The sequence below is a fragment of the Falco biarmicus genome, chromosome 9 (assembly GCF_023638135.1).
Source record: "Falco biarmicus isolate bFalBia1 chromosome 9, bFalBia1.pri, whole genome shotgun sequence".
Lineage (NCBI taxonomy): Eukaryota > Metazoa > Chordata > Aves > Falconiformes > Falconidae > Falco > Falco biarmicus.
Window position 1 is genome coordinate 50,320,812 of NC_079296.1, and position 24,607 is coordinate 50,345,418.

Consider the following 24,607-nt stretch of genomic DNA (forward strand, 5'->3'; position numbering starts at 1 on the left):
AAGGGTTGGATTCTTTTCTGTAACGTTGGCAGGTTCTAATTCAGCTCTGGCAGTAATTATTCAGAGCAAAGATGGATTCTCTATGAGACACAGAGAGAGAAAATGCACATAATTCCCAGGGAGTCTTGACAGTCTACACAATTAAACTGATTTCTGATGTCTCTGGACAGTGGGAAAGGATAAAAATGAAGCCCGTATTTGATATACATGAATTCTTTAGGTAGAAAAGCCAGCTTGTCTTCCAAGGTGCCACATGACTCTGCATCTGCCCGGTGGCTGTGGTTAGGCAGGAGGTCAGCTCTTAGGTGCCCTCTCCAGATTTGAAGTCTCATTTAAAATTGCAGCTTCTGCTGGAAAAACGTCTGCTGTATTTCCAGGTTGAATTAGTCCAGCTTCAGCTTCGAGCCGTTCGTCACGAAGTCAAGCTGAGGGCGTTTCGGCGTGCGGAAGCCGGAGAGCGGCCAGGTCGGACCCCTGTGCAAGGCTGGGTGCTTCAGGCGGAGTGCCGGGTGGCCGGGGTCCCCCAGATCCCAGCACGGGGGGGCTCCTTCTGCCGGCACCCCATGCGGGCGCAGCGGGTGCACGAGGTTTTCACTGCCGGCTCCCCTGCTTACGCCAACCATCATTGTCCGCTGCGGCTCTTCCCGAAGTACGAAAGGCCGCTGGCTACGTCGGCGCGTGCAGTGACGTTCAGCGTTGCTGGTGCCGTTGCAGGACAGGGTCAGTCTTTTCCTTTCGAAGCCCCAGCTGAAACGCGGCATGTGAGTTTTGCCAAATGGCTTCTGCTCCCCTTCCCGCTCAGGAGTGCTTTCGCCAAGGCATCGTTGCACAGCCCTCTGCCTGAAAGCCAAACGCAGATTGCATTGTGGTCAGATTTCAGATGCTGAAAATCATTTCTGACCTTCCCAGCGGTAGTGATTCCTTCAGGAAAGACTTTTATCAGGAGGTCTTCCGTAATATCGGGCAAGTCACCTAATGAAAACAGAAAAATCTAGACATGGACACACTAAAAATATTTCTCGGGCTGCTAATTGATAGAAAGTGGTCGCTCTAATGTGTCCTTACTCGCACGTTCTGGTGACATTCCTAGACACAAATAATTGCCTGATCTGTTATTTTTTCCATAGGTATCAATGGTTATAAAGAAAGTTAAACTCATTCCTACAATGTTGCTCTCCATTTCTGCATGCTGCCCTAGCATGATGTTCTGAAGCAGGCAACCTTCGCTACTCCTGTCCCTAATAGCCCAAAGCAAATTGTGTGTTCAACACTACTGGTCACAATAAAACCAGCTTTCCAGTGGCAGTTGTGACTGGTAACTCTAAGGAATATGGTTCAGTTTAAATATTGTATACAGCCAGCTTAACGGACAGTGTATAGCACATTTGGCACAATGCTGCAAGGACTCGCTTTGTCCCGTGCTGTCGAGTGAAATCCAGAGGATGAATTCAAATTGAGTGGAAACATTGTAGAACCATTGTTGATGAATTTGTTTGGTGGTTTACTCTTTTTTTAAAGCAGAAGCTGTCATCTCTTCTTGCTGGTAAATCAGCACCTTTTATTAGCTATCATATTTTCACATGTTGTACCCGGAAGAATCTTTTTATAGTGACCGTCTTCCAAATTAAACTTAAAGATTCCAGGAAAATGGTAACAAATGTTTTAAGTCAGGCAGACGTAAAGCTAATGAAGGAGGCTGGAGGAGCGCTCCTGGTGCAGTGTTTACTTTCTGCCTACAGCACCAGATAATTTCATCTGAAAAGCTGGACTAACTTACCTAGGTTACGTATAACAGGACAGGAGTTTAAATAAGGTAAAGCTGAGCAAATGTCAATAAACAATTTACCATAGGAAAGTTTCTCCTTAAGACTGTTGACTGCATCGTCTCCACAGCAATGCCCCAGCCTTTCCTAGGAGGATGCAGGACGTATGGATTCTACACCTTGCTCTGCCCCTGAGTCACTTGCTTTTTTCTCCTGTGCTTACCTGTCTGTTAAGTGAGAGTGGTTTCTGTCTTCCTATAGCAAACTGTCTGAAATCTGTAGGTTAAAAGGTGTGGCGTAACAGACTAGGAGTTCACAGGATCCTAGGGGCAGATTCAGCACTGGAAAGACAAAGTAAATGGAAAAGCGTATAATGCACTTTATTGTATAATCACTTGTTGCTGCCGCAAAATCATGGAATGAGGAAATACTGCAGCGGGTGTATTTACTGAACCCTTCCTGTGCCCTGCAGTGGGCTTCTCTGGCGAACACGATGCCTTTGCCGCTGTTCATTCACACACAGGTTGCAATGCAGAAACCTAAATGCTACCTAAATGTCCCAAGGTAAAGAATTCAAGGTTTCGTAACAAACTGGTAAAATAAGAAAGCAATGTCAACAGCTTCCAAATATACGAGCTGTTTCTGATCCACTGGTGGCAGAGAGACTTTCTGGTGACTGAACACCCAAAGCTGCTCGGATGAGCTTTCCATAGCAGGACAGACCTTCTGGGAAGACTGGTCAGACATAAAGTAGGTTGGCTTCCTAAAAAACCGGACAATTGCACTAAAAATAAGCAACAGGGATCATCTTAGGGCAAGGTAAATAAAGTCGTTGGAAGAATTTGTACCCATAAAACTGTCCTTGTCCTGAGTTTTCCAGTGTTGTCTGGCTCAACTTGGATGAAAAAATACATGAAATTCACCAAAATTGCCTGGGCAATAAAAGAAGCAGGACAACTTTCCAGTGAAAAACGTTCAGTTAGATGCGTTAGTGGGGTCTGGTAAGTTTTTTGGTGCATATGGTTTTGAATCATGGTGAATACTGTCCAAATTTGCTGTTCAGAGATTATCTACCCCTCTCAAGCCTTTGAGGTTTTTGTGCAAACTCAGGCAGTTAAACCGGGATCATCATTACTAATTCGGGTGTACACTAATGCGCAACAGGTTAATGATACTTACTTTAATATTGATGAAACGCAAAGATTGCGTTTAGCAAAACACCAAATTTCACTGCGTGTGAAACTGTATTCATACAAAAAAAATTGTGTGTTGAATATATAACAATTTTCATGGATGATCCTTGTAGATTTGAGTTTATTGGGGGTTGCTGCTTATATGTTTTGTCTCATAGCATTTTGAGCCCAAATTTAAAATCCTCTAAAGAAAACCAAACTGTGAACTACTTAAGATGATGACTGCTTTAGCGTGCCTTTGATCCCTCTGCAGACCCAGGCCTAGTTTAGAGAAGCTGTTCATGCTTTTTGATATTTTTTTCTAAAAAGGTAACAAATAAGAATCCCAATTTAAAAAAAAAAGGGGGGGGGGAGGGGGGAAGAAGCAGCCATGCTGCTATATTTTCTCGTATAAAACTATTCAGATATATAGCAGTATCACAAAATTAACAAGCACAAAAAAAGATTAATTAGTCCTTATCGAGGTATTTGGTAATCTCATTTCTGGTCATCTGAGGTTAATGAAATTTTGTTGTATGCCAGCTGGGAAGGAAATCATGAGTGGCTTTTTACTGAGCCTTCACTCCAGAATTTTACGCCGTCACATGGGGAAACAGGAATAATCTCTCTGTCAGGGATGTCCGTAATGAACTGTGAGCTTTCACATTTATTGTGGTAGCTGTAACATTGAGAAACGATGTTTGTGATCCACAGGTATTTGATTTACGGTGTTGTTTTATACTTCATCTTCTAAGTTTAGGTAGGACATGCAACATTAGTTGCGTGACCTTCAGATAGCTTCTGACCCACAGTAAACTACGAGTTTTGTGGAGGTCGCTTTGATCAGAAATGACCTAAAATCCTACGTATTTCTTTACCATCTTCTAAATATAAGTTATTACCTCTTACATTATGCCCTGGGAAGTAGTCATAGCTTCTGATCTGTCAATGAGCCTGCATTTCGGTTGGCAGATGATTGTTTGATCCTGTGGCCCAGATAAAGAAGTCATCTGTCCTGTAACCAAACTGTACCCAGAGCTGGTCAGAAGGTAAAAGCTGAATAAAAGTTTTGTTTTCAATAGTAAGTGGAGTTTTTTTGAACTGAAATTTTCATAGCAACACATCTGATTCCAAAACCAGATCTTACGGCTAAGATTGCCGTGGCTACGATGGATCTTGGTCAAATGAGGACATCAGAGTCAAGTCAGCAGCCTGGAGGTCACACACACCTGTGAGCACCCGACCACCAAGTCAGTAGCTGGCCACCAACCTAGTAAATCTCCAGAAGTATTTGCTTTCCCATTGCATTTTTTTTTCGGGGGGTGGGGGAGGGAGGGAAATCCACAGATAACCTTTTGTTTTTCTAAACTATTGTAGAATGAATTCCTGTTGTCTTGTCACTCCTCATTCAGAATCCCTTTCCTGACCCCTCTCTCTCTCTTTCTTTCAGTGTCACCTTCCCGTTTCCTCTAAAGGCTTCCCTATAGCTGGGATGGAGACTCAGGCTTACATCCCGTCACATCTTTGCTGGTTCGGTATCTCACAAGAGACCTTTGTAAAGTCTGCTTATGGTCATGCAATAAGGTAACCAGATCAGCAGGCTCGGAGCCAGCACTGGGACATGAAGTTAAGGCAGGGAGTACACGGCATTAGCCAATACTATTCTCATCATCTCCAGAAAAGTTTTCTCTGAAGTGGTTTGTTCATACCCCAAATTGGATGAAGCCAAAAAGGGAGCGCTAGCTTTAAGGCATACACAGTGTATACTTAATAAAAAGCTTTCAAGAGAGGAATGCGTGAGCTAATGCAGTCCTAGAGCAAGGATAGCTCATGCTTCAACAAGTTATATGCATTTTTGTGTCTGTTGTTGATAACTTGCCCCTACTTGTCAATGCTAATTATCTCCAGCTAAATGAATGTTCAGCTTTTAGTGGTCAAGAGATTCAATGCTTAAATGAACAATTCCTAAGCTGTCAGAGAATAGGTTCCCTCACACGTATGGGTTGGTGAGGTAGCATGTAAACACATCTACTCAGCACGAGGTCAGTTGGTGCACGAGCTCCAGTTAGATGGTATATACGTGATGGGGAGAAAAAAATGATACTGAAAACAAGACACGTTTCAGGTAGCAATGAGAGCCAAAGCCATCAGAGCGTGTGATGATATCCTTGTCAGATAGCATCTTGACGTAAAAATTGCCAAGGGAGATTTTGGAATCTGTACCAGAGAAGGTTCGTTTGTAAGGAAACCAAGGCACAGATATGCTAGGAACAGCGCAGATTGATCGTGCAGAGGCAGAAGTTTAGGTAACTGGCTTCTCACGGACTCTTACACTCTAATTTTCTGTCTGCATTAAATATTTTTGTTGTCTGTATAAATTACGTTATCTGGTTTAGCTTAAAAGACCTTTTGAGTTTCAACGGGCATCCAGGTATTCCAATGCGTTCAGCCATAAACTCCTCCACACAGGTTATACATTTGAACTAGTAAAAGCTTTTGTTAAGAGGGAAAAAGTGTGCTCCTGACTATTGGAAAGTTCAGTAGTCGAAAAACATTTCCTGCTTCTATAAATGACACATTTGAAAATAAAGCGTTTCATTACAATGGTCGTTTGGAGGCTGCAGCTGGCAGCTGGCACTTTGGGGGGGAAAATTATTGTGGCTTTGACAGTAGCAGAATAACAGTGTATGGATGAGATGGCTAGCAGTATTGATAAATATGTAATTCTGACCAAACCTGAGCTTTCCTTTGGTGTCAGCAGGCATTCTGAAGGAAGTGATAAGGCACAAATGAAAATATTCCTACAGAAAACATAATTTGGGGGCAGAGGGAGAGAGGGAGAATGCATTCTTAGCACTCCAGGGTAATCGAGGCTGGAGTGGACCTCAGGAGAGCTCTAGTCCTACCTTCTGCGCTGAGCAGGGTCAGCTCTGGGATCACACCAGGTTGTGCAGGGCTTCCTGAAGTCCTGGGCTTGGAAACCTCTAAGGATGGAGACCTCGCAGGCTCTAGGGGCAACCCGCTCCACCAGCCTTATGAGGGAAAGCTTTTCCATCAGCATGTTAAGCCACTTGACCCTAGATATTTGAAACCATGAGACAAATGTGACCACTAATGGCCTTTGAGCCACGTCTTTTTCTGTGAAAAGACAGGAACGTACATCATTGGGCTTTGGAGGCGGAACTTTGTCACTAGAGCACCCTGTTTTGGGAAAGTATTTATCCAACCTGTCCCAACGGAGCTGTTCCAACTAAGAAATTTCTGGTATGTAAACCGAGCAGGAGTCTGTTGGTTGGACCCTTGTTGGAAGGCGGTGGGCAGGAATACCTGCTGATGCTTTGCTGTGCAGTATTTCACGTGGGGTCTCACCTGGCAGGGGGGCTCTGCTCGTTGGATGGAGTCCATCAGGTAGGGGAAGGAAGAGGAGTCGCTGATTCATAGTGCCAGACGGAGCTTTTGCAGTCTGGTCCCTGTCTAGACTCGAGGAGCTTTCCTGGGGGCTTCAGGTGCCGTTGTCATGGCAGAACAGCGGATCAGGCTTTCAGAGGCTTTAACCCTGTGCCCCCCATGAGCTCCCAGCTGTGAGTTTTTAGGCTAGGTCGTGGACCTCCTTCCCTCGGAGGAAAGGTTTGCTATTTGTTTCGCCTCCCATGCTGCAAAGATTAGCAGCAAAGGACAGAAACTGCACTCGAGTTTCAACTTTAAATATTGAAAATAGCTGGGGAATGGCAAACCCACGCTTCGGAGTAGCAGGCTGTGGAGCTGAAGTGTTTGGCACGCAGCTGCGTGATGTTTCAGTGTGACTCCTCACACACTCCGGTTTAAGCATCTGTTTAACGATTTGGCTGACCAAAGCCAAGAACACTAAATATTGTATAATCACATCTCATGTTGATGCCTGTTAAAGTATGTGAGTATTATCAATACTGGGTGTCTGCAAGTAATTTGAACTCTGTTGCTAAGTCCCCAGGGTTTTCTTTTTTCTTCTTTCTTTCTTTATTTATTCTTCTCCTAGAATTTAGCCTAATTGTATACAAATATCAATGTTCATCAGTAGGAATGTAGGAGGTAGGAATTTTGAGTTTGTTTACTTGTTGATCCTGACCTCTTTTGTGGCTTTAGAAGTGGCATGTATGTGTCCAAAATATGATTTTCTTTTTAACACCTACCAGTAACTAGACTTTATGGATATTTATTAATAAAATCCTTGAGGAGGAGGTATTTTTAATATAGTGTGTCACAGTGTGATGGTATATTTTGAAGCTCTTTTCTGTGCATAGTAGATACTGACTTTTAATATTGTTTACACAAAAATTAAACCAATTGCTTGGTTTTCTGACACTTGAAGAAAAGCTACTGAAAAATCTAAATATTTACCAAGGTAGTAGATGTGTTTATGACTGATTTTGATCTGTAAAGCTTGACCAGCTTGGAATGGAGACTGATGTTTTAAAAACTGGTTTTCTTATCAAATGCTGTTGCAAATGGAAAAAATTAGTTTTAAAGGATTTAAGGAAATAACAGCAGACTCTAAAATTTTAACATGTACTCAAGTGAGTGGTCTTTACCTTCACAATCCTGTTCCTATGGATGACACTATTCATATGGCTGAAGGTTGCGAGGCTGAATCCAGAGTAAACACATAATTTAGTGGGATAATATTCTGAGTGCTTTTAAATGTTATTCAAGATGGTCTAAAGCATGTTTATAATTTACTGGAAGTGTTTGCTGTTCCCAATTTATTTTTCTTTCTCTGTTCATAGTATTTGATATATACTTACTCTGGCTTGTAACAACCCGGTGCATAACAGACTTTTCTACCCATTTTGAACACTTTCACATTAAGTAACCATACGTTAGAACATGTTCTATTTTTAAAAAAATAAAAACAAACCCCGAAGTTTTTCCATTTCTTTCATCATAAAAAAAAGGTTAAGACCTTAAGATAAAATATAAAATAAAGATACTGAAGCTTAATCTGAGCCATGAAATGGATTCTTATATGTTTATGTTTGCATTTCCAAGAAGTCATTTTGAAGACCCTGATGGCAAAATCCAGGGGGAAATTTGCATACTTAAAATGTCATTGGAATTGAGAGACCTATATCAAGAAAGTGATCCGGATTGGTTTTGTCCCTTGTGTCTTGCCCAGGTTTTGAAAGTTGAGTGCCTAGCACCTGGCGGGGCTGCCTTGATGGAGCTCTTGCTTCCTCCCAGGATGGCACCGCGTCTGCTATGGCTGTGGGCAGTGTCACCAAAGCTCACCTTTTCCATGGCTGACTCATGACCACTGCATCAGCTGAGAGGTAGGTGAACTGATCTTTCTTGCCTCCACAGTTCCCAGTTCTCCCCAAACTGTGTGGATCACTCCAGGCTCTTGGCTGTTCTGTGCTGAGGTATCGCCCATCTCTCGCTGAGGCTGAGTTACCGTGCCGCCGAGAACACAAGCTGTATGAGTACAGCTGCCGGGAGAGGGGGCGGCAGTCGGGCTTGCAGCCAGAGGGATGCTGGGGATACTTGTCTAGTCCCTGTCACTGGTGTTCCTGTCTGGTGAAGCTGAGTCATAGAATCACAGAGCGGTTTGGGTTGGAAGGGACCTCGAAGCCCACCCAGTCCCACCCCGTGCCCCGGGCAGGGCCCCCTCCCCCCAGCCCAGGCTGCTCCCAGCCCCATCCAGCCTGGCCTTGAGCACTGCCAGGGATGGGGCACCCACAGCTGCTCTGGGCAGCCTGGGCCAGCGCCTCGCCGCCCTCACGGGGAACAATTTCTGCCTCACAGCTCATCTGCATCTCCCCTCTCCCAGCTTAAGGCCATTCCCCCTTGGCCTGTCACCACGTGCCCACGTACAAAGCCCCTCTCCAGCTTCTTGCCGGCCCCTGTAGGTGCTGGGAGCTGCTCTAAGGTCTCCCCGGAGCCTTCTCCTCCCCAGGCTGAGCAGCCCCAGCTCTCCCAGCCCGGCTCCATGGCAGAGGGGCTCCAGCCCCCTGACCATCTTTGTGGCCTCCTCTGGACCCACTCCAACAGCTCCATGTCAACTCTTTTAGGACTCTTGCAAAAGATGCAATCATTGTGAGGAAATTTTAGCAACAGTTTAGATATGATGCAGAGATCTGTGCTATGCGATTTGTCATTAATGAAGGACATCATTTCTGCAAATATATCTCCTAAATGTTGTGCTTGCTGTCAGTGGTCTCACTGAAAGATCTTACTAGTGACTATAGTGTATACATTTATATTTTCTAATAACATATTAGCATGACCTACTTGCTGCTTGCTTTCATTAAAAAAAAAAGCTTAAGAAACTCATTCCTTACAAACTCATTTAAGGACATTTCACTATTTACTTCTTTGATAATATTTAAATTTCTACCTAAAGGACGTCAGTTCTTGAGAGTGCTGCTTAACCACCAGCTCTGCATTGCTGTGTCCATGCGTGGATACACACACCTGTGCCCAGCCAGCATTTTTGTATGTATGCATTTGATTAATATACTTGGGATATTTCTGCTCTTAACTGAACTGAACCTGAGCTGACATATATTTCAAGTAGACTTCTGAAAGAAAAGAGGAGCCTGGTATGGGGGAGAAGGCACAGAATCAGGCTTTTTACCTTTATCTAATTTACGGACCCTCCAGAGATTTATTTTATTTTGACTGTGATGGTGAAAACAAATTCACTGTTCTTGCAGGTTGAGATCTTATCTGACAAACCTTAGTACAAAGCACATTTTACGTTCAGGCCATGAACCCTGGAAAACAGAGGCTTATAAGGACATTGCTGACAAGGTTTAGCATTGCAGTAGTGTTGATGCCAGCATGGTTAGTTAAAATGATCTTGTTTTTAAGGTAAAGATTTGAATCTGTTTTTACACAGTAATGTCTTGAAAATAGAGGGAAAACATTACTTAGGATGAGTCATAAAAGTGCTTTAAAAATGCTATTAAGATTTAAGGCATAATGCAGATCCCATAAATCTACTCTGCATTCTTTCACTAGGAATGACAGGCTTGTATGAAAAGTAGGGATTGTAAATCAAGAATCTAAATAAGGGTGGTTGTTTCTTTCTGACATGTAAATATAGATTATACGTTAGTTGAGCCCTGACTTGATTGCCTTCTGGTTCCAGGGGGACACACAAAGTAGGCGTTTATTCTCCTGAGCAACAGTTTTACCTTGTAAAAGCTGGTAAGCTAAAATATAATTTATCATTCCTCTGGGAAGAAACTTTTTTCCCACTGATTCAGGAAGGGGATTTGCTTGGTCTCTCACTCAGTCCTCTTTTCTGCCTCCCGCTTCATTCACCTCTTGTTTAGAACTCTGTGTGTGTGTTTTGAGGAGATGGCGTTACTTCTGACAGCACTCCTGGAGCTCTCTAAACACAAATGTTACCTGGAAGGATAACCCCCACACACACACGCAAGCGAGCACACCCGGGCGCACACGTACACACATGCACACACCCTTTTCAGCGTACACAGGGAGACTTTGCTCCATTTCTGAAGTTGTTTTAAGAAGCAGCTTCCATGCCAAACTATCTTTCCAAATCCATTAAATGCCCCTTAGGAAATGCCAACAGCTTTCCATCGTGTTATCACAAATACATTTGACCATTTGCATCTTTGGCCTTAGCTTCATTTATTTTCTCCCCATACCCTTGTCTCCACTCTCCACGCTGCAACTCACACGGTGCAAACCTGCACAGCAGATACTCCCCTGCCCCTCCAGCTGCTTATCTGGACGGGGAGCAGAGCTGGCGCTCTCGCTGCAGCCAGCTTACTTCACCTTATCTGCTTTACGCTTCTATATTTAAACAAGGAGGGCTCTTTGTCACTGAACTAATATAAAACGTAACTTGACTAGATGCCTGACTCTTTAAGAAAGGGTATCTATCACTTTTATGTGGCATTTCAAAGAAGAAGGCATTTAATATGCTGGAAGACAAAGAAGGGAGTCTGTCTTAATGTACAACTAGCCGTCTAATGATTAACTTCTCTTGATACTTAATCAGTTTATGGTAGAAAAAACCCGCAGCACCATGGCATGGTTCAGTGTTGTGTTAAGGTGTCTGCTGCGCTGTCTAAAGTGATACAAAACCTGCATACAGCTGGTACAGAGAACTGTATGATACACCTCGGAGAAACAATGCAATGATAATCGAAAGCATTTAACACAGGAGGATGAGGAGGGCAGCAGGGAGCCTGCAGCCTGCAGGAGCCCAGTGGATGCAGACGTCCTTGTGCTGCTGAGGTGTTTGTGTCAGGCTGTGCCACCTCCCGCCCCCCCAGTCCCTCTGCCTCAAGGCCGGTGTCCCGCTTGCCCCGGCGCGCTGCAGGCCCACGGCAGAGCTCCCGCTCGGCGCAGTGGGGACGGGGGGGTGGACAGAGGGGGTGGGGGCAGGTGGGCCCCTGCCAGCGATTTGTGAAAGGCCAAGGTCTGCTTCTACCCCCACCTCGGCGGCGGGAGGCGCGACCTCTGTGGGGAACTGCCAACCAGAGAATAATGGGAATGCAATCCTTTTTTGACATGACTCCCTAAGCCAACCTTATTGCAGATACCTCCTTGCATATATGTTGGTTTGTATAGGGTAAGAGTCTCTTTCCTCTCCGTGCCTCGTTCCTGAAGAACCGAGAAGTTTGCTTATCTTCTCTCTGACTGCTACAGAAGTTGCAGATAAATGCATCTTCAGCCAGCTAAGGTTGGTTGGGATAATTCCTATCCCAGCAGAGGACAATAATCCTGTCCAAGCTTTTTATGTAATAAAAATACACCAAACATTTTGCAATTGTAGTCTTAAAGTACATCGATCAAAACTAAGGAAAAAGCGCTAGGAAATTTTTACAATGGGTGTGACTTTTTAATTTATGATGATTTTGTCCTTTTCTTCTCTTAAGAATAAGTTTACACAATGCAGATCTTCCATTGCCTCTATTTGCATAAAGCAGAAGTAGAAATCACCTTCTTCTTTCTTTTGGCATTTTTTTTTTATTATTATTTTTGTGTGTGTTTCACAGCTCGATTGCTGTGCCATAACAGTCCGTACAGTGTAATACCATGGAATACGGTGTCCATTTCATTACTGACCCCACCGGACTGGAGTGCTGCATTTGTCTGTATTTGTAAGAGGAACATGCTGAATCTGTTCCACCCTCATCTTAAAAGAGAGGCAAAGTCTTCATCCCAACTCCTCTTCCTCCAGAGGAAAAAGCCTTCATATGTCCGGCTTCTTTATATGAGAGCGTACTGCACATGAGAAAAAACAGGGCATTTTGACTTGCCAATGCATTTCCAGTTAGTTGAAAGACCATATACTGATTTCTTATGAGGATGATCACTATGTGTATTTTCAACTGAAATGATTTGAAAGTAAGGTAGTTGTGATAAACAGTATGGTTTTGTCGACTGTAAGCCACTGCACACCGTAACATTGTGCCTGCAGCAGTATTCAGCATGCCCCTTACGACATAGTCACGATCCTGGAAATTCAGCATGCGCTTGCCTTTCACAACAAGATAAAACCCCTGAGCTGCCTGCCCCTGGATCGAGATCCCTTAGCGGTGATTTGAATGGGTGTCTCTCTGGGTAGAGGGTGTTGGCACCTTCTGAGACTGGTTCCCATCCCAGGTGCATCGCACGGGTCACCCCAAAGGGCGTTGCAGATGTACTTGCCCTGCTTTTCCCGGGAGGGGTTCCCAGCAACGTGCAGTCCCTGCCACCGCCTGAAACCGCAGTTTGGCTCTGGCTTGCTTACGTTTTGGCTGAAACCTCTTCAGAGGTGTGTGAACTTTTGTGAACCCAGCCTGCACTCAGGACATGGGGCTCTGATTATTAAACACTTTTTCAATGTCTGTAGCAGCTTTCACCCAAAGACCTTAGGACACTTGAATGCACTCGTGATTAACTGCACACTCTGCACTCTGTCCCAGTAGAAAACACCTGGGAAAGCCGGGTCAGCTCTGGATATACTTTCCCAACATGAGGACATGGTGGAGAGGGACCTGGACCAAAATCTCATTTAAAATACCTCAGATGGCTCGGCAGTTCTGCTTTGCAGCTCTGCATTTTGAGTGGCCCTTTTCTATGGCATGATTTAAATCATGCTATAGAACAACCCCTTCCAAATTCTGGAAAAACACAGGTGCCGTATACATATATACAATAGACAAACTTATCTCTCTGATAGTCGTACAGCGAGATGAAGGACAGCCCCAGGCTTAGAGCACTGGTGTATGATTTGAAGACCTGGTTTCCAGCATTTTTTTCCCCATTACAGGATTTTTGAGGGGGGGAGAAAACAGTTCTGCCTTTCTGTTTCGTATGCATTTTTATTGCTTTATTAAACTGTTGCCATACTTGAAACAAAGAGACCATCCCACTGCAGTGCACTAAATGCACTGAAGAGTGAGATCTGCCCCAGTGTTAAGGTAGCAGTGGCCAGGTAGGGGTCATGGAGAACCCATGTTCAACCACTTCCATGGACCTGACGTGGCCATCTCTCAGCAGAGAGCCAGCAGTGGGCACAGGCTCTGCGTTACCTCCCTTGTCTTGCTCTAGTGACTTCCTGCAACACAGGGAAATCCTCGCCAACCTTTGGAACACCAAAGCCGTATCAGTCTCTCCTCCATACAGGTGGTATTTAGAGGGAGTTGGGTTTATTTTTCTTTTTCCTTTATTGTTTCTTTCAAAGCTACGTCTGTCCTGGAGCCCAAACTGCAGGTGAGTTTGCTGTCTACGTAATTGCATTTTGTACCTTTGAATATATCTGAAGGCAACTGTCAACACTGATCCTTAAAAGTCTTCTACCTCCTTTCAGTCTTTGGGACACAGCTAAGCCTAAAACCACAGAGCTGCACAGCCCAAGATTTCTGCCAGCTTCTTACGTGGCTGGGATTTTATAACGATATCACACTTAGGTGTGACTGACAATTCATAAAACCCCAGAAGTTAGAGGTGGAAAAGACTGTTAGGTCACCAGCTCCATTTCCCTGCCAGGGTGGGATATGCCGCAGGTGTTTCTGCTCTAAGACTTACAGAAGTGCTCTGCCAGCGGTGGTTGTCATTAATGAGCGTATTTGTGAGCCTAAGACTAAGTCCTAGTGGTTGTGAGCACCACCTCTGCACAGAGTGGGAGTCCCAACTGCTCGCTTCTTCCCGGACGTGGGACGTCACGGTATGAAACGTGATCTCCTGTGGTCTTTTGTCCAGAAAAGTATTGGACAATAAAGCACACGGATGAGCTGGGTTATTCGCTCAGGGCACAGGTTCTGTAGCTGGTGGGATTTAGACAGCTAGCTGTACCCACTCGGTATGATCACTTAGTCTAGCCTTCCCAATTTTTAAGTTGGGGAGGAATTTCCTTTTGCTACAGGGTAGTACAGTCACAGTTAAGTTTGCTCTTTCCCTCCTTAATAGTTTAGTACCGTGCAAGTCACTGGGGTCTTTTATTATGATATTTTCTGCAAAAGATATTTCAAGCTATTCATTACTAGCTGGATATTGTAACATTTTGCTGGAACTTGTAGAAGGAGGTGGATTTTTTTTCCTTTTTTCTTTTTACAGGTAAGAATGAAATTCTTTTACTTATTTACAAGACTCTTAATGTATCTGACAGAAAGAAAATGGAATTAAAGCAAATAGTAACTAATTTTTTTTTACCACAATATGAAATTCTGTTTGCTGTCTGATTGCACATCAAATGTTGACATTAACTAGCAGATATGCCACTTCCATGCCAGGGTTTCATTCTTGGAACATGAGATCAGGCTGGTTCTGGGAAAATAAATATTAAAGAAAACATGCTCAGTAAAGTGCTCAGCTCATAAAGGCCCCGTGCGAAGAAATCTGGGCAGCTGCTGGCACCCCCACTGGGGCTTGCTCAGCTCGCAGCTCTCACTTTCTGAGATTAGCATTACGGTTGTGTTTTTGCAGGTAGCCAACGTGATCCCGTTTCTGTTTAGAGTTACATGACTTCAGTTTCCCCCCAACACTGTATTTGGAATGAGCTCTTTTCTCGATACTGCGGGTATCAGCTCTTTTACTATTTTTCAGCTGCTTCCGTTTCACGATAACCTGGCACTTCCTTGGCTTGTTTTGTTACAAAGCAGGAGACTTGTTTTCGCAGTGTTGTTTCCTTCTCTTTTTGAGCTTCCTCAGGTTCCAGGAATGACCCTGCAGTCAGGTCCAGCGTGCTGCATGCCCACCCTTCCCTAGCAGCTGTACAGAAGCCAAGCGTGGCACATGCTGTCCTTGCCTGATCTTCGGAAGAAGTTGGGACTTAAGAAAGGAACGTGTTAATAGGACACTGCCAGTGTTTCCCCTGAGCTGACACTCTTGGCTACAGAGCAAAGACTGGTTCTAGGTCAGGGAAGTAGTAACCAAAGGCAGCCTTTGGCTGTGGGTGAGGAAAGTAACAGGCAAGTTAATTCAGCCTTTGGCTGCGACCTTTGGATACATCTAGCCTGATGGAGTGGACCCACCTTCTGTTGCCCCCTTCCCTTCTCTCCAACCCCTCCCTGAAGGGGCAGAAAAAGCCACAAAGCTATAGAGAACCAAGGAGGTTAAGGGAGCCTGAGCAGTTACTGAGGACTTCTGTCCCACAGCCATGTAGTAAACACCATATATCAAGTTTTAAATTTTATGTTCCTACAGCAGCAAGAGGTCCTGGAGAGGCAGAAGCTCCATCACACCAGTGTGCTATATGTGTGTGTATCCACTCCATCCTTTCTTTGAAGATTTCCTGAACCCTTTGAGGAACTTCCCTGCAGGTCGACCCTCCTTGCTTCCAATGATGCTCCATGGCTGTCCTGTGAACCAGGACAGGGTCTGAGGAAAGGCTAAGATGAAAACAGGTAGGTGAGTAAATATCTAATATGAAGGAAAAGGAGAGGGAAATCCTCTTCCCTAGGGTTACATTCTAAGCTGAATGGAGAGTTCTGGGTTGAAAGGTTAAGGAGAGAAATTATTTTTGTTTCAGGTGGAGCTCTTGTTGGAGGGAAGTGTTGAAATCAGAGAGCTTTGGGGTTAAGAAAGTTTCTGTGCTCAAGTAAGTGGTAGCTGAGCAATTACTTTAAATAATTTCAGTAAAAGTAGTGAGCAGGGAAATTAATTTCCTTTCAGAATGATGTGGTGGAAAGGCAAAACCTGGGGTTACAGCTCAGACAAAGGGAAAAGCTAAATGCTTTGCGTTAAATTCCTTGTGCATTTCATACTTTTACAGACATCCTTGAAATTTATAGTGTAGATGCTCTGGTTTGAAGTACAAGCTCACCTTGTCTGACCTCCCACATAACACAGGCCTTTGAATCTGACCCTGTAATTTCTGCATCAGGCACCTCTCTCCCTGTTTGAGCTATAACATGTTGCTTAGATATCCATCTAGTCTTGACTGGAAGACTGCAAATAAAGGAAATCCATCACATCCTTAGGTAGCTGTGTTTAAATCACTGAGATAAGCCTGTACATCTAAGGTTTTCCCTGAGGACAAGACAGTAACAAGAATTTGCTGAAGAGGCCAGTGCTTGCGGGAGGGTAAGAGGCTGCAGGTCCAGCCATTATTTTTGTAGAGGTGGGAAATGGGGACAATGCCAAGTGTTGCTCTAGGTCCAGTGCAACTGAAGTGTAACATCGTTCTGCAGTGGACTTGCTGTGAAATGTATTCTTTGCAAAGGTAAAGGGCTTTGAACGACCAGTGGGTGTTGGTTGGTTAATTATTTGTTTTTCGAGGCTGACATTGGTGGGGTGACTAGGCAGTAATGCTATAGTGAGAAAAAACTAAAACCTCTTTGATAAAAGGGAGGCGATGCTACCTGTGAAAACAGTTCTATTTGGAATTGTACTGTCTGATTACAGGTCATTTTTTTTCTGCCCCATTTCAAAAATTGTTTTGAAAATATTTCACTTATGTCTTTGGCATTTGAGGAGCCAAATTTGCTTTCGATACCAAAGACTTAGGTGAAGTTTAAGCCCAATGAAAAAAAAAGAAAGTTGTCTGAGGTAACATTATATTGAATATTTTTATTTCATGCTGACAACCTCCAAATGATGTTACTCTCTGATAGTGATAAACATGAACCCAAATCTCAGTTTTGTTGTTCTTTCTGTCAGAATTTCTCAAAAACTGTTTTCACAGTTTCTCAAACCTGAGCATGAAGTTTCAGCTGGACTGATTTCAATAGCATTAGACAATATACTTCCTATGTTATTTAAGTGGTATAGATTTCACCAAAGTTTGAACAAAGGTGTTGACTTGTGAACCATCCAATGGCTCTGTATCTCTTTTATATGGATCTTTTGGTATGTTTTAACATACTAATGAGGTTTCTTGTCTTTCTGTCTTTTTTCCCCCTCTTATCTACTAAATCTTTACTGTATGCATCTAATGTTCTTAGATGTGTACTTCATTCCTTTTATGTCTCCCGTTTTCCTTAATACAGACCTCCTTTCCCTTAGTGCCCATCAAGCAAACTGTAAATCCCAGACAAAAATAACATGTGGGTGGCTCCTGGGTGCAGGTGGAGCTGGGTGGTAGCAGCCCGGAGCTGAAGCTGTCTTGTTGCAGGGTGGACCTCAGCTGGTGTCCATCGGTACTCCTCTGGTGGAGCACTGTGCTCTGTTTTCATTGCATTTCACTTGAGAAGAGTTTCTGTAAGGCATGTACTCATTCTGTGAAACCAGTCCCGGGTGTCTCACCCAGAAATAACAATAGCATTTATTCTGAGGTGACATCTGTGTAAAAACGCCCTGTTCAATGGCACCACTGCCTTCAGTTGCCTCATTTCACTTTGTATTTGAACAGCATTAACTTGTATTTTTCCCATTCCATTTTTTCATGTCTTTTATTTGTTTTTCCACCGACAGGATCTGTGGAGTTTAAAGCAGATTTAAATCATCAAGATTTAGAGTGAAGTCAGTTCCATCTTCTCTTACAAATTTGTTTTTACCTGCATTAGCCTTCCCACTGATACTTTAGTTTTTGTCTTCAGCTCTCTTGCCAATTACAGACATCTAAATGAGATTTTTGCAGTATTTGAGACGACTAAGGTAGCACCTAGGCTACATTGTTCCACGTGTTTCTCTGTTCATCTAGACCGCTTCAGCATTGCATTTGCTGTCATGCTGTAGAAAGAGCCATTCCACATTTTTAGTGCATCTTAGGACAGAATGACAAGTATTGTTCGTAAATGACAGAACAGGCATCGGAAAGATATTCTGGTTAATTTAACTACAGCAGGATAACGAATCTGAAAAATACAGAGGAGCCTTCCTTAGGTTCAGGAAAACGTCTTTCAAGATTCACAAGCTTCCCTCTGCCTCTCCTCAGAAAACCGCCCAAACGAGCACTCTAGTGTGTTGGGGGTTTTCCTCATAGAAGTCTCTTAAGAAGCGGAGTCAGTGGGTCATCATCAGGTCAAGAGCCTTTGGTTATGAACGCTGCCTTTCATTTGCTTGAGTAGGCGACCACACGGCCCTGCATAACATTTGGTACAGCCTTGTATCACCGGTTGTTGGAAATGAGGTGACATGTTTATGGATGGAGGTGTCAAGTGTGCAATTCTGTAGCTCCAAATTTTGTGCAGTGCATCATTTCTCCTTGCCCATCCAACATCTCCTCAACAATGATACAAAATGACTTTGTTAAAGAGGTAGAAGGTGCTGAATTTGTTTAAGGGCAATTGTTTCAAATGCAGTTGACCTGGACTATGTGGGTAAAGATACACTTTTAAAAGCTTCTAAATAAGGGACTACGACAGTGTATCTTACCATTAAAACACTCAGTATGCCTAAGGTAAAAAGAAATAGAAGGTAAAAAATGTTTGAGTACCTGTCACATGAAGACCAAGGTATCTAGGGGGAAAAGATGAACAAGAAGGACTGTGAAGTAGAGTGTCATTCATTAATCTATCACTATATGTCAATTGCTTTGGACATTCTTAAGAGAAATTATATAGGATGTTATCTGAAGATACACAAAAGACTAAAATACATAAGAAAGTTTACCTTTCGAGTGCATAATGAAGTTAAGTAAATATGTTCAGTTAGAAGCCTAGTTTCAGGGATATGGACTAGACCTGCCAGTCTGTGATAGCTGCCTACACCAACTCAGCATGACTGGAAGAATTTTGTCTGCATAGAGTTGCTTATATGCAACTCTTCTGAAACTTCTATTATTACCACTACAATACCAAAAATCATAAAAGACGGGGAATTTAGGACTTCTATGCATAATGTACAAGTACATTAAAAGTCTTCACTCTTAGGGCTCACTGCTGCTTAGAATTGACTGAACTGGAAGCTAATGAAATACAATTTTTGAACAGAATGGCAGGAATGTGCTCTACAGAGCATTTGGCTACAAAGATGTACACTTCAGGGAATCTATTGTACCAAAAATATAGTTTCCTTTTTTAGCAGGCAATGGGGGGGGGGGGGGGGGGGGAAGTGTAGATTACTGTCCTATGGAAACTTTAGAGACTTGCTCTTCAAGGTTAGGAGCACGCTGGTAGACTTCTACAGTTACCAATGCTGTTTTCTGCGCAAAAAATTTCTGTGAAATATATTTTTCAACTTCAGAGTAGAGATAGGAATTATTGCGCTAGCCATTAACTGTTTAAAAGTTAGGATCCTATTTAGTCTAGGCAAAGGAAGTAGGTAGACACCAGTTAGTAACTCTTCCCACCTATTTGTAGATGGCTGTCTGAAGAAGGGGTGGGTACTTGAGCCCTCATTAATCTCTCTTCATGTATGAGAAGCAGGGGACCTACCATGTTGTTAGGCAGAGCATTGGAAATATGAAGTAAAGTGTTTATTTTCCAAAAAGCAATTAGGTGCTAGTGAGGTCCTGCCTGTTTTGGGCTCTGCTTCTAAAGGAACTGTTTAGAATTTGGCAAGCGCTGGCCTGTCCGATGAATGATGATATTAAAAAATAAAAGCATTGAATTTGGAAGGCAGCATCCAAATAACTCCCAGTGGTTTCTAAACCATATCTTGAAAAAAATCCCACCCTTATGCTGCTCCTGGAATAAAATTAACAGAGTAAAGTAGATTAGTACTGTCCAATATAACCCTCTGACTTCCAGGTCCCTTCCAGACCACTTTGCAAGTCCAACTTAGTCATTATCTCACGTTAAGAATTCAGAAGGAAATTGAGTACAGCCTCCGTCTACATTAGGCTAGATGTATTTTGGGTCTGTTTTCCTATGTCCTGCTTTGATCACTTATTTTGTTTGCTTCACAGGATAACAGTAATTATTACAGAAGCAAAATGAAATTAAATCAAAGTTTTTCCAAAAGGTTATAGGAAGTAGGGACTCATAGCCTAGGAAACTTTACCCAATTCAAGTCAACTACACAGCCTGTGACCACAGAAGTGTTTTAGGAAATTTTTTTTCATTTGTCTTATTTTTATGTATCATGAGGTGCTTAATAAGATGCCATGTGTAATGCTGAAGTGACCCGCTTCTACTTTACAAGTGCAATTACCTAAAGACAGGCTGGGTTTTGTGCAGTTTTCTGTTGGGATGTTGAGGAGACGGCAGGTGGTAAAGCAGCCGGTGCCAAATCTTACAGCACTGCCCTTCTGGAAAGTAAAGTGGAGGTGAAAAATGTTACCACATCTCTGGGTCACCTTTCCCCTCTGAGCCTCCCACTCTGGAGGGAAGCCTCGTTGTTCAAAGGCTCACATTGTACCCGTGGCCTTTCTAAATAACATAAACCACACTCTGCTTCAGTGTGGGTGGGCAGTTAAAGCTAAGGTAAACAACCCGCATTGCCAAGCAATATTATTTTAAGCAGTAGGCAAGATGCATTTCAACAGATGCGTTTCAAAAGGAATAACCACAAAGATATGGGAAACACCTGCGAGCCTTTGTTGTATGGGACTCTATGGTGGGACCTGATGGGAGTGCAAAGCCCACCTGCAACTTCTCTGCAGAGCTGTTGCAACAACATCTGCAAGGCAGGGGAAAAAAATGCACCTATTGAGGGGGCATGTTTTGTTTGTGAAAATGAACACGGGGGCACACAAGAGCCACTGTAAACGTGAATGCAAATTGTCTCCCTGTTATTAGTGGGGGAAGATGGGGTAGAGAATGGGCCAGAGGGGGTGGTTGTCACCTCCAGCCCAGCCCAGGATGGCACACCTGCAACCAGTTGTGTGACACAGCACCGGCTGTTTACCCAGTGTGTTTCCAGATCTCAGCCTCAAGATTTACTTACTACAATCCCCACAGGTACAGCTGTGCTTCACAGATGTCAAATTAACAGCACATTTTTGTCAAACACACCTTGTCTTGGCTAGTTGCATGTGATGTCTTGAAAATATCATCACCTCGAGTAGGGAGGGGACAAACTTCTAATATAGGAACAAGTAACTTCGTATAACAAGTTTATAATCTTTCATAGATTAAGGCCAGAAGGGAATATTTGACATCCTATGTAACACAGGGCAGACTGCATTATTCCACAAAAGGATGTATTTTAGAAAGACACCAGCTTTTGTTTAAAAAGTTTAAGTGATGGGGAAACCATGCATGAGAAGTCATTGCAGTGATTGACTGCTATCGAGTAAAAGTCATCACCTTTTTTCCAGTTTGAATTTATGTAGCTTCAGCTTCCAATCTTTCAGTCTTACTATGGCTTGGCCTGATATGTTTTTTTAAAAATCCTCAGATATTTTTTTTTTTTTTATCCATTTCACTCTAGATTACGGTCTAGCTAGTGGCAGGTCACCTTTGGAAGCTTGAATACATGTAGTATCTAAAATTATTCCAAATTGTCTACAGGTTGTTGTATTCTTTCATCTGCCTTTTGACCCGGCTCTGATGTTTCAGTAACAGTAGTAATACATACAATTCCTCCAGATTAGGTCTTTTAATTTCTTATTCCCTCTATGTTTCTTTATAAACTTGCCCCTTGGTTGTAACATGGTTGACACCTTCCCAGCTGATGAGCTGCCGTGAGACACAGCACATGTCCCCTTCTCCCCGGGCCCCTGGGTGTCCTGATCCTCATGAACACAGCCCAAAGTACAGTAAATTAGAATAAATGGAATTGCACTGAAGGAGCCCCATGCCCCAAAAGTAGGTCTTCTGCTATGAGAAGGTTTGACTTAACTCATCTAATCTGTAACAACTTAGGGAAATGCCACGGTTATGTACAATACTATTTAATGTCATTGCATCCCTATAAAACCCATCACAGCAGTGGTCTGAAGACGTGGCAGTATTACAGCTTGGAGCTGTAGAGGTCTTGGACCACAAAGTGTGTTTGTTTTGTCAAAAGCCTTTTCCTGGACTCTAGCTGCAGGCTCTAACAAGTATTTGCATCATATTTTACCAGCATGTACGGCCTTTCTCTCTCCCTGATCCAAGCAAAGTGGAGGTCATGTAGCTATGACTGATATGGGAGTAATTCTAAGGGGGGAAAAAAACCCTGCAGAGAGACTGGAAAAGGGATAGAAATGGATTATATTTGTCTACAAAACCACTGTGTAGTCATGCCCCAAGACTAAAAGATTACAGGAAATACAAAAATGCATCACTATCCTGCACTGGCTGAAGCTAATCTGCATCTCTATAGGCTTAAACAAACACTTGGTGGAAAGACTTGTTGGATGACACCCAGCTTGGGGCTCTTGTCAAAAAGTTGCTGTACAGATTTTGCCATCGTAGAATCATAGTCATTTAGGTTGGAAGAGACCTTTAAGATCATCAAGTCCAACTGTTAACCCAGCACTGCCAAGTCCAGGACTACTTATGTTCTCAGTGCTGCATCTACACATCTTTTAAACACCTCCAGGGGTGGTGAATCCACCACCTCCCTGGGCAGCCTGTGCCAGGGCTTGACAAAACCTTTTGGTGATTTTTTTTTTTTCCCAATATCCAATCTAAACCTCCCCTGGTGCAATCAAGACAGTGATCTGTTTCCTGCATCCACTTGGACTCAGATCTGTTTACTTTCATCTTTAAATAACCTATTGCTACTCGTTAAGGGGGTTTCTCAGTCCTGGAGAAGTGGAAAGGTAAGTGGGGTTCTGGCTCACATACCGTGAGTGAGGGTTTTCAACATTCACATTATAAGATCTTTGCAGAGAGCATGACCCAGAAAATATCAGGCTTCACCTTTGCTGAGCTCTCAGTGACAGGCAGTAACACACGCATCTTTTCAGGGCTAAACTGGATAGGTTTGATCAAGAAATAATTGCAAGGTAATAAACAGGGACTCCTAGGATGCAATTTTTACAGGTTTGCTTTTCACAAAGCACATTGTAGCACACATCACTGAGCTTCTACTGTTTTATACGTTTTCTCAGCAAAAGAAAGATCTTCTCTCTTCGTTGGAATAATATAAAAAATATAGAATTAAAAAGCCTAAGGACACCATCTGAGGTTGAGGGAACATTTATAAACCCTGGGATTTTTACAGGTTTTTAAAAAAATTAAGATCATATGTCTAACCGTTTGAAGTTTTCTTCCATGGGTTGTTTTCATAGTGAAAAGTCAACTTAGGAAAATGGCTCTATATTGAGATTTCATTGTAAGAAAGAAGAGAGAAGACAGGGTATATGTCTGTCCCATCCTAGGACATGGGTTCAAGTAATATATTGTGATTTGCTCAAATGTTGTTGCTGTCCTACAGGAGCCAGGGAATTTTTCTTCTCAAAGTTTCCTCTCTCAGGTAGTCTCCCCACTTCAGTTATATGGAAGAAAGGAGTGCAGTGCTATGCACCTGTGTCCTGCAAAACACTACTGACTTTGCAGTCCAGGGACTGATCTCTCATAAGACAGAGATTAATTCCGATGAATTCCATGTCCCAGCTGTAATGGGACATTACTCGTGTCTTACTTTCGCTGCTGGCATGATGTGACTATAGGCAGCGTTACAGTTGGTGCCGTATGCCACAACGAAGGCAGGTCAGAAAAGAAGAATAAATCCGAAAGCATGATGAAAAGAAAATAAGAGGATTAACCTATTTCTTTACCTCTTTACATTCTGCAGATTGTGCTCATATTGTAGTCAGTGACATGATAATCATCTCGGTCAGGGAGAAGAAAGAGTTACAGGGGACGATGCTCTGGGGAAATGTTGCTTTGCTTGAGGAAAGCTGATGTTGTATTAGCAGAATCCTGAAAGTTTAAGGGCTGCACTCCTGCTTTAAGTGCAGTGGACTGACTTTGGCTTAGAAGACTGTAGAAAATGGCAGATTTCTGCTCTTTACGCTACTGATAAGCAGAGAAGCTACTTAAAATGTTTTCTAAATTCTTGTTCTCTGACAGGTAACTGATTGCTCTTTTTTGGATTAATGGACCATTAATACAGGCTGTCTCTGCAGGCTCAGGGTCTGTTCCTTTCCTCCTGGCAAGCTGTAGCATGATACAAGTATGCAAGTGCCAAAAGTGTCTTTTCCATCTTTCTTGGTGTCACACTATAAAGTACTGGAATGCCAAACAAACAAAACACATCCCATTGCTGTCAGAAGCCTGTCATGCTGCTACTAAAATCTGGAACCATAAAAGGAAAGGTCATTTCTGCATTTTGCACAGAAACTAATGCTTTTCTTATGTTTATCAAATGCACTGAGGATTCTGATCCTTAACTGGAGCTGAAATATAGAGAAATACTGAAAATGACAGCAGCACTGTTGGAAAATAGCCAACTGACTTCACACTGGATTTTGAA

General features: G+C 43.0%; 1 long non-coding RNA gene across 1 annotated transcript in view; it reads left to right on the forward strand.

The window, feature by feature from the left end:
* The first annotated feature begins 3,806 nt into the window (after positions 1-3,806).
* Positions 3,807-24,607, forward strand: part of LOC130155497 (uncharacterized) — a 44,100-nt gene continuing 23,299 nt past the window's right edge. The window contains exons 1-3 of the long non-coding RNA XR_008824094.1: positions 3,807-4,519; positions 8,088-8,241; positions 15,581-15,780. This is a non-coding gene — a long non-coding RNA (uncharacterized LOC130155497). The remainder of the gene's footprint in view (positions 4,520-8,087; positions 8,242-15,580; positions 15,781-24,607) is intronic.